This window comes from Sciurus vulgaris, assembly GCF_902686455.1.
Source record: "Sciurus vulgaris genome assembly, chromosome: 6".
Lineage (NCBI taxonomy): Eukaryota > Metazoa > Chordata > Mammalia > Rodentia > Sciuridae > Sciurus > Sciurus vulgaris.
This window is the reverse complement of record NC_136466.1, coordinates 44,399,629-44,409,884: the sequence shown is the minus strand read 5'-3', so window position 1 is coordinate 44,409,884 and position 10,256 is coordinate 44,399,629. Positions and strand designations below refer to the sequence as shown.

General features: G+C 39.7%; 1 pseudogene across 1 annotated transcript in view; it reads left to right on the top strand.

Annotated features, from left to right (window-relative positions):
* The first annotated feature begins 1,915 nt into the window (after nucleotides 1-1,915).
* Nucleotides 1,916-10,256, top strand: part of LOC306663422 — an 87,044-nt pseudogene continuing 78,703 nt past the window's right edge. Inside the window, exon 1 of the transcript in view lies at nucleotides 1,916-2,476. The product of the transcript in view is annotated as an uncharacterized misc_RNA (transcript). The remainder of the gene's footprint in view (nucleotides 2,477-10,256) is intronic.

Here is a 10,256-nt window from a genome sequence, read left to right as displayed (position 1 = left end):
GTGATGTACTGCTTACTGAGCGGAGGAACATTTACAGTTAGATCATAACGTTTTTGCAAAGTGAAAAGAAATTGAAAATGTCTCTGGAGATTATCATCAATTATGTCTGTAAAAATATGCCACACAATTCCAATGGTGGGTCTATCTACTTTGAAAGATGTTTGTGAAAATAGTAGCTCTTCAAATTGCAACAACCTAGAGGTAGGGCAAACATTTCAAATTTCTGAAGCCTTGCTCTCGAATAAGCTTCTAGAGGGCAAAATTTAATATTAAAGTGGTGCCATCTTGGAGATTTCATTTTCAGATGGAATAGATGTATTTTTTTTTTCCTCTTTACTGTGATAGATCATCCATTGCCTTCCCATCAAAAGTGGATCATTAGGTGGCTGTTTTTGCATGGCGAATGTTGTCCAGAGTATAGATGTTTGGTAGGAGTAAAAACTCTGATTGAAACTTTCTGTAGTCACCTTCATCTGCCTCCTTTTTCCACATCAGAGGCTTGGAAGAGGGGAAAGAGCCAGAAGTGTTTCCTTAAATCATGCTCCGTGAGTGAGCGTGTATGTATGTTTATCTGAATATGTTTGGGGGAAGATGATAGCAAGGGAGAATGGAGATCAGAAGGATATTCATGACAGAACTACCTGTCCCAGTTCCCAGCTCTCTCTGTGGTGAGACTAGGGCAGATATGCAGCCAATTAAGTTTCATTTATGTGTTAGGTTCTGGCATTTGGGGACTTTGGAGGCTCTTCACTGTAACCTAGTGGGTCTTGACTGTTTCAATACCAGGGCTCCTTAGACTTTTGCAACCTAATAAAGAACTGAACAGCAAAGGACACAATCAACAGAGTGTAGAGAACAGTAATGGAGTAGGAGAAAATATTTGCAAACCATGCATCTAATGTGGGTTTAATATTCAAAATATATTAGGAACTCAAACAGTTCAATGGCAAGAAATGCAAATAGCCCAATGAAAAAAACTAGCAAAGTACTTTTCTCATGTCAAAAGACATTTCTCAAAATGAGTCATACAGATGATTGATAGGTATATGAAATATGCTCATCATCACTAATCCTCAAAAACCGAAAATCAAAACCACAATGAACTATCATCTCACACCCCTTAGAATAGCTATTATCCAAAAGGCTGAAGAACAACAAGTATTGGTGAGGATGTGGAGAAAAGGGAGTCAATGTGTACTGTCTATGGGAATGTGAGTTAGTATAAGCCATTATAAAAAAAAAAAAAAAAGTATGGTGGTTCCTCAGAAAATTAAAAATAGCACTACCATGGGATCCAGTACTCCTATCTCTGAGTATATATCTAATTGGTATATTAGTATCTTGAAGATATCTACACCCCTATGTTCATTGCAGCATTATTTACAACAGCTAAGATATGGAATCAAATTAAGTGTCCATAGATGGATGAATGATAAAGAAAATGGTGATTTGTATATGTAAATATACACCATATATGTTACATGTGAGTAACATATATATTCTATATGTAACATACATATATATTCCATTACATATATATGTAGGACATGGTGACTATACTTAACAATTACAGATTTGAAATTTGCTAAGAGTAGATTTTCGATTTCTCACGCCCTCAAAAAAACAGTGAAGACGTGGGACTGGGAAGAGGGAGGCAGAGGCAGAGCAGGAGCCAGGCACCAAGTCAAGCATACTGGTGCAGCCAGGTCACACAGAGCCCACCCAGCTAGCCCTCCCATGACCTCTGCCTGGCAGGAGAGGCAGCGACCCCCTGCCTGCATCCTCGACAGCTGGACTCCAGAGTGGCCTGCTGGTCAGGAGCCTGAGAGCAGACCCTGAATCATGCTTTGCTCAGCCTCTGATGAGGGCTGGTCCTTTGGAAGGCGCCCTCAGCAGCAGGACCAGGCAGGGCACCATGGCCAAGAACTCCACATCTGTTCCTGTGGCCAAACCCAAGCCAGCCAAGGGCTCCAAGAAGTCCACAGACCACCCCAAGTATTCCAACATGATCATGGCTGCCTTCTAGGCTGAGAAGAACTGAGCTAGCTTGTGCCAATCCATCCAGAAGTTTATTGAAAGTCACTACAAGGTGGGTGAGAACACAGACTCCCAGATCAAGTTGTCCATCAAGCATCTGGTGACCATCGGTGTCCTCGAGCAACCAAAGGAGTGGGTGCCTCAGGATCCTTCCATCTGGCCAAGAGTGATGAACCCAAGAAGTCAGTGGCCTTTAAGAAGACAAAGAAGGAAGTCAAGAAGGTGGTCAGCCAAAGAAGGCAACCAAGCCCAACCAATAAGGCTGCCACAAAACTTCAAGCAAGAAGTTCAAAGCCCCCCAGTCAAGAAGGCCAAGAAAAAGTCAACTGCCACATCCAAGAAAACCAAAACACCCAAGATTGTCAAAGCCATGCCTGTCAAGTCATCCAAGCCCAAGAAGGCCAAACCAGTGAAGCCCAAAGCCAAATCTAGAGGGCTGGCAAGAATAAATGACAGTGAAGTCTTTTCTTATGGACGTTTCTTCCTCTCTATTTTCTGTAAATACTTTTCTCCTTTCTTCTTTCTTGATCCTCATCTGCAACCCTTTGCCTCATTCTATTCTGACTTTGTAAGAGAATATGGATTCCTAAGAAATTGTGGAATAACCCCCTTTTCCTTAACCAGTTGTGCGAAGACAGCAACAACAGATCTTATCTGTGTAATAATGAGGATGTCTGATATTTTGTTTTGAAGATTTGCTAGTAACCTTAGGAGGCTAGGGATTTGGGCGGGTGTGCGTTTGTTGGGTGGTTTGTTTGCTCTGAAGATAGATGGGAGAGGAGAGAAGAGTCAGGGCAGTTCGTTCTGGCTAGAGGAGAGGGAGCCCAGGAACTTAGGAGTATCTTGAAGACTTTAAGTCGGGCACCCCTTTTGAGAGTTTCAGGACTTTGGTGGGGAGAAAAGGCAGGGTAGCTGCCAGGGGCAAAGGAGGGAAGTAGAGAAAACTCTCCCTGAGCTGACCTCCCTGTGGTGAGCAGTAGGGTCTAAGCCCAGTTTTCTTCCCACTTTGTTAATCTGCCCTTCTGGCCTTTCTATTGTCTTAGGGAAAGGGAGGGGAGTCCAAATGACAGCTGGTTGAAGCATTAGCTTCTCCCAGTCTGCTAGAAACTAGCCATTGGAGAGTCTCTGTGACTTCTCAAAGTCCCCTGTTAAATGGGAGTGGAAACTTTTGGGGAATGGGCAGTGGGGAGTTAGTCAGCCAAGGGCCTTAGTGTGCCCTGTGGAAACTTTTGAGGTTTTTTTCACATAATTGAAGGAGCGTGTCCTAGGAGGACTTTTGTTGTTGTCCCTCCTGTATAGGATGTGACTTTACTTGGTCTAACCAGCTACTTAAAAACCTCTGGACCTCTTTTTACTTCTCAGTCTTTTATAAGTAGTTGAAGATTCGGAGGGGCTGGGAGTGGACAGTAAGATACTGTGGTTGATTTTGAATTTACTAAGTAGTGTTAGAGAGCTAAGTCTGTGCAAGTATATGTATGTATGTATGATTGTGTGGGGCTAGTTCACACCCAGGATGTGGAAGAGAAAAACCTTTACAGTTGTCTTCCTCTTATTTTTAATAAAATAGGAAAATATTGCACTTGTGTATCCTTCTGCCCCCTTTTTTTTAAAAAACAAGTGTTATTTGTGCCAGGAAAAGATTTGCTGTTATTGTACTTTTAAAACTTTAAAATAAAATTGGAAAAAGGAAAAAAAATAGTGAGATAATAGATATGTTAAATAACTTGATAGTGGTAATTATTTTACAATGTATCTGTGTTACAGTGTATATGTTAAGGATCACATTGCATACTTCAAATATATACAATTTCTATTCATCAATTATACCTCAATAAAGTTGGAAAACAAAACCTAAGGATATGGTAGACTAATGTCAGAGCACTAATTAGTGGATGATGAGGTTTTCATTTGATATTGTATTTTAAGATGTTTCTTGCAATTCATCATGATATATCATTGAAGATCAAAATACTTGGCATATGTTGGTTTTTAAGCGGTCTATTTTCTTAGTGTTCATGTGCAGCAACCTTGAAATGTTGGAGATTTTAGTCCAAAGATGTACTTTGATATTATTTTTGTAGCTTTGCACTAGGATTAGGAAAAAAGCTTGTTTTATTTTGCTTTGTGGGAATTACATGAGTTAATGAACCTGAAGATTTTTCTGAAAATTTTTTATGAGTGTTAGCACCTTGTTTATTCATGAAAAAAAAAGGAATATAGTACATTGAACCAAAATGACATGGTATTTCCTATTTCATTGTTCTCGTAAACATAGCTCTGTTACTTTTTCACTTATGCTATTTTCAGATCTTACTTTCCCTGGATGTAACTCCAGCATTCTAGGAAAAGCCACTTATATTAAAGGTGACATTGCTCTCTCTTTTGGAACATGCACTTGGCAAGGAATTCATTAGCCAGACAGATGTTTATGTCACTGTCAAATTGCAATTGCTAATTTTTTTTTGTTTCTGCTTATGGGAATAACACAAGCTATTAGACATTAATGAGCAATGAGTAACTTTCCCTGACCTTTTAGGTGGTCTGAGAGAAACAGCATTCATTATTTCAAGGGTAACTTACTATCATTGTGTTCTTACTAAAAACTTAAAATAGCCTGAGTTCATAGGTGACCAGGACGCATATGATGAAGATGCTGGTTGAAAACCCTGTATCAAGAGTATAAATTCAATGCAGGAGGCATTTGAAGCTGCTTGCAAGGAGTAAACATCAAATAACACATAAAAGCATTGATTGTTGTTCTATATTTATATATGGAGGTTTGGAAAGTACACAAAATCAGAGGGATAAATTAACAAGAAAACTAGAGAAGTGTATGCACAAATAAGTGACATTCTTGGGGAATTTTCACACCCAGAGCCTGGTTTTGCCAGAGCAGCAGGGGTAGGTTGTAGAAAGGTCAAAGAAAGTGCCCAGAGACAGGATGTGAGACATGATTTACTGGGGAAAGCTTAGAAGAGATCAGAAAATGCTCCAAGAAGAGGTCCAGGGTGACAAGCTGACCAGATAGCCCCTCAAAGTGCTTTACCAAGCAACGCCTCCTCTCCCTCGTGGTGTTTTGTCCAGTGATGGCCATCTAGAAGAGCAACATGTATCCTTCCCACAGTGTCCTCAGTTTCACACCAGTCCACACACAGAGAGGGTTTACACGTTAAGCTGCAGAAGCAGTGACATCATTAGCACTAGCTTTCTTAGTTTGCTTACATAATAAGCATCCCAAGGAGCAACTGTCCTTGTTTATGTGCATGACAGTAGCTTTCTACAGATAACACCAACTTGCCAAAGTTTCCAGTATGCGTAGGAGAAAGCCAGTATCCTTCAAGATATTTTTCTGGATCTTTCAACCCAGGTTTGCTGTAATTGTTCCCTAGAGTTTTAATCTAGATTAAATCTAGATTGGCTAGCTTTTTAGGAACAGAAAGGGGGCATTCAGGGACTTGGCATTTTACTGTCCCCCTTTTCTGTAGGAACAATACAAGGCTGAAACAAAGGATTTAGAGGAATAAATTTAAGCATCGCTATTCTGAAGAACTTGGCATTGTTAGGCTAGTTATGTAGGTAAAACAAAACAAAATAAAATGAACAAACAAACAATAAAACCCACAAAGATGTCTCCAAGGTTAAGACAAACTGGAAATGTCAGTCTCTTTGGGAAACTTTAAATGGCAGTGAAATATCAGAGTGAAAAACCTGGGTAGAGGTGGAAGAAAGCTTCACATCATTCAGATTGATCATTCCAGAGATGAGGAGACTAGGGCACAGTAAATTTCATCAAATTGCCTAATCAGTGACTCTCCTGGGACCACTGCCCATGGTCCTTAGATTGTGTTTTACACCAAGGTGCCTTGTCAATGCCTCATAGACAAAAACTTAAAGAGAAGGAGTATACCAGTGTTTAAGACAGCATGGCAGCATATTTAAGGGTGGAGACCAAAGGTTTAAGAAGGAAGTGGGGTCCAGGAACTGCTCCTTTAAAACCAGCTTGTAAGGATGGAAGACATAAATAAATGAATATCTGAGAATGAGCAATTAACCTCAAACTCCAATAGTAGGACTGTGCAACTGTAGGATCTTAGATGTGTAGGAGTTTCTGGGAAGCTCAATCTGGAGTTGGAGTTAGGAGTGGGAGTGGACAGTCTCTGGGGCTAGTACTAACAGTGTTCCACATGTCTGTAACATGTCCAAGGACTTGAGAGTTATCTGTGGGAGGCACAAGGCTGGCCAGGGTGTTATAGTTGTTAAGTCAGATGTGGCAGTTGTTTTGGTCAATCTCACAGGAGAGATAGAAATTAGCTTGGCAAGCTTGGAAACTCCCATCGAACCTTCCAGAGAAGACCCTGGACCCTTAGTTAATTCTATGAGTTGGTTAGAAGCCAAGCTTGGCTATTTTGAAAGCTTGAGAGCCTCTGAGGTAGTTGTGGGAGTGCGAAGAGCAGATGATGACTATCATCAATAGACAGTGACTCCAAGGGTGGACCTCGACTCTTCAGAACTGTTGGGCAATCTGTGTCTACTCTGAGTTGCAGAGCATATCTTAGGGCCCCAGATGAAACCTTCTCTGTGAACTGTGTCTGAAGGGAACATCCTATTCTGCTTAGTCTTTCTCCACAAGCTTCCCTGGGCTGGGTGCCATATTTCATCTGCCAACTTTTGCCTGGAGGGAGCATCTGAGAGTGGCCTGCAAGTGCACTGCTCTGTTATGTGTAGGTGGCTCAGGGAACATATTAGGCCTGCTTTTAAAGGGTTCATGTTGAAGAAGTGATTTCAGTGGTATCATATCTAGTGGTTAAGTGCATTCAGACTTCCCTTTGACATCTACTAGTTATGTGATATTGGTATCTCAGTTCCTCCCTCTGTAGCATGAATATAACAAAACTACCTACACTATTGGGCTTTGGGGATGATTAAATGAGATGATGAAAGTGAAGTACTTAACACCATAGAAAAACTCATTGGATAGAATTCATTAAGTTAATTGTCATTACTGTGACTTCTGGTGAATGAAGAGTCTGAACTATATTTGACAAATCCTTTGGAATTTTTAGCTCTGGAGTGGTGTAAATCTTCAACCAAAAACAAAACAAAGCAGGAATATCAAAACACAGCAGGAATATCTTTCCCAGGCCCAAGGAAACCACTGACTCAAATCCCCATGTATTCAGAAGGAAAGAAGAACATAGAAATGAAAGGTGAACTTGGTACCATCTCCAAGGGAAATAGGGTCGGTGTGTACCTGTGAACCTCTAAACCCTGGAACGAAGTTCCCAAATGTTGCATTACTGTGAGTCCCAGAGTTGGGATCTCTGTATCTGGGCACCAATAGAAACAAAAGTATTTGGGTGTTTAGGGAGAACTCAGAGGCCAAGGTCTTGACATTTTAAAAAATCCTAGAAGAAAATTCCTATGGTTGGGGCAGAACTTCCAGAGACCAATGTGGGAAGAAGGGTGTAGTTCTATTTCACCTTGCCAGGCCTGGTTGGTAGGGCTGATCCTGAACACACAGAAAGCTCCTGCAGGCTGCGGAGGTGTAAGAACAGCAGTGACCAACAGAGGTCCTTGCTACTTTTCTCACTCTTTGAAAAATGCTTCATGTTGAGGAGGGGGAAAAAGCCATTTTATAAAGGGCATCAGTGTACTTTTGTTTTTACAAATGGAATTATATTTATATTTATGTATTAATTTTTTTCCCTAAGGACTTGAGGGGTAAAAGATGAGACCCCAAGGGCAAGAGTTTTAAAGAGAAAACTTAAGAGTCGCACTATTTTACATCACTGGATCTGAATATTTTGGATAGGAGAGAGGAAAGAAGAGACACTGGGGAGAAAGGACAGCAGGAGAGATAAGGACCACTTTGTAGGCGCTTAATGCTATGTTGGTAAACATGGCCTTGGGAGTGCTGAAAACTGTCGAACCTAATATTCAGCTTTACATTTTTTTTTTTTTTTTTTTTTTTTTTGCTGTGTTTTAATACCTTTATTTTCCCTAAACTTTCAATAATGTCTACTACTCACCCAAAAACTTTGGTGAGTGGGTATGAGTGTGCAAGTCAAGGGAAGTGAGCTGAGTCCTGTGACTGGGTTGATGTGGCGACAGGTGACAACAGCTGAGAATCACACCTGCAGCCAGCTGTGTGGACTGTGTAGGCGAGAATTAGAGGAGGAGAAAGCAGGGGATCAGAGTGATCCCAGTTTCTCAGATGTTTCTTTTGTTCGTCATGTTAAGATGTTTTAAATACTGAATAAAAGTAATTCCTTTGAAAGAATCCTTTACCATGACCAGTTTCTTCATAATTGTTTTCTTTCAGAAGACACAAACTCAATTGAGAGAGACGGTTAGTGGTCTGTGTCAATAAGCGAGACAGGCTGACATACGTGTCTCTTCTGTTTAAAAGGGCTGTTTCTGGTGACATGTTTTGTGTTGAATCAGTACATCTGGTGATCTTAGAGGCCCATCAGCATCCTCCCTGCCAGGAGATCCCAATTAACCACTTTCTATTAACATTTATGTGGCCCAGAACTATTTTACATCTTGGACTTTCTAGAGATCATTAAACAAAGTGGAAGCAGGATCATCAAGAAAACAGTTCTAGGTCTTTGCAGCGTAATTGTTTTTTCTTTTTGCATGGAACAGGAGGAACTTGGCATTCCATACTTGTTCGTTCTTTGTATCATCCAATACACCTGACTTAATCTTCCTTGGGTTTAAAGTACCACCTTCAAACGTAAAGCTTTCCAAACCTCTGTATGGTCAGAGGTTTTCTTCTTTTCCCTTCTTAGCCCACTGTGATCCACCTGTTTCCCCCTACAAATGAAGTCACAAATGATATCTGTAACCACTGATGGTATAATAGTGACCACTTCCACATTTTAGCTCATGTATCCTTATGGACATTTTTCCTATTTTAGAAAATCTTTGCATTCTAGCATAAAAATAAAAATACCTTTAGAACTTCAACTATATAGAGTCTTAATATAGCACTTCCTTTTTAATCTGCCTTTCATTTCTGACTATGAAACATTTCTCTTTGGGTGTTTATTCTATTTCTTTAACCATCAAACTAAATACAAAGCTTAAGATGAAATATGCTCTCAAATTTTTAGCTTCCCCTTTATTTAGACTGCTTTGTTATAATTTTCCTTCCATTAGAATCCTGTTGGAAATTTCAGTGGTGTTAGAATGCTTGGCCTTTCATATGAATGATCATTGAATACAGAAAACATTCAAAACAACTCCCACTGATCAATTTGCTTCTTTAAAAATATTTTAAAATTTGCTTCTTTTTATGTAATATGTTCAGCTCACATCATTTTGAAAAAGTTATTAAAAACTTGGAAATATACAATATTGTGTCCTCTCTAGCTGTTTAAGAGTAATAATATGTTTCTGTAAGCAGAATATATAGGAGAACAACATAAAAATCATTGTTGTTTTTGTTGCATTCTCAGAGGACGAGATTACTATCTCTCTTTTTTTTTTTAAACATCCCCTAGCATATCTTAAACAAAAAATAAGAATTAGAGCTCCAAAACCTTAAATGTATAGATAAAAATTTACTTTGTCATTCGGGAATCAGCCAAAATAGGAAAATGGATAATGTTGGCACCTGAGCTGAACTGAGTTTAGACTGAGTTTCTTCTTGTCATTAGGCTATTATTATAAGTTATGTTGATTTCCTATATTCGTCCATTCAACACATATTTATTGAGAAACTACTTTGTGCCAGACAATATTCTAGGCACTTGGAGATGCATTGGTGAACAAAATAGAAACAGAATCTTACTCTATGGAGCTTACATTACAGGGTGTATAGATATGAGAGGAGAGTAGGTTAGAGGACAACAACAGGAAGCATGCTAAGCAAGTCCATTCTATCTCATGTCTAGAAGGTGAGGGAGAGATTGGGACACAGGCAAGAACGGAACTTCCCCAGGGTTATGTAAGGTCTTGAACAAAACAACAAGTTCTAGAACTTTTTAATCCAAAGTGCATGGTATTTTGTGAAGCGATGTCTTATATTGCTAGGACATGATGGTTCCAGCTACTTAAAAGTTCTCACATCATTGAATGTGCCACATTGTTGAAAGTGCATTATTCCAAGTCAAGAATGACATAGTAATCATATATTAAGATCCGGAATTTTCAGGAATGACTCTCCCATGCTTATGTGCAACTCACTTGCTTCTGCTGAAAAGTCAAGGTAG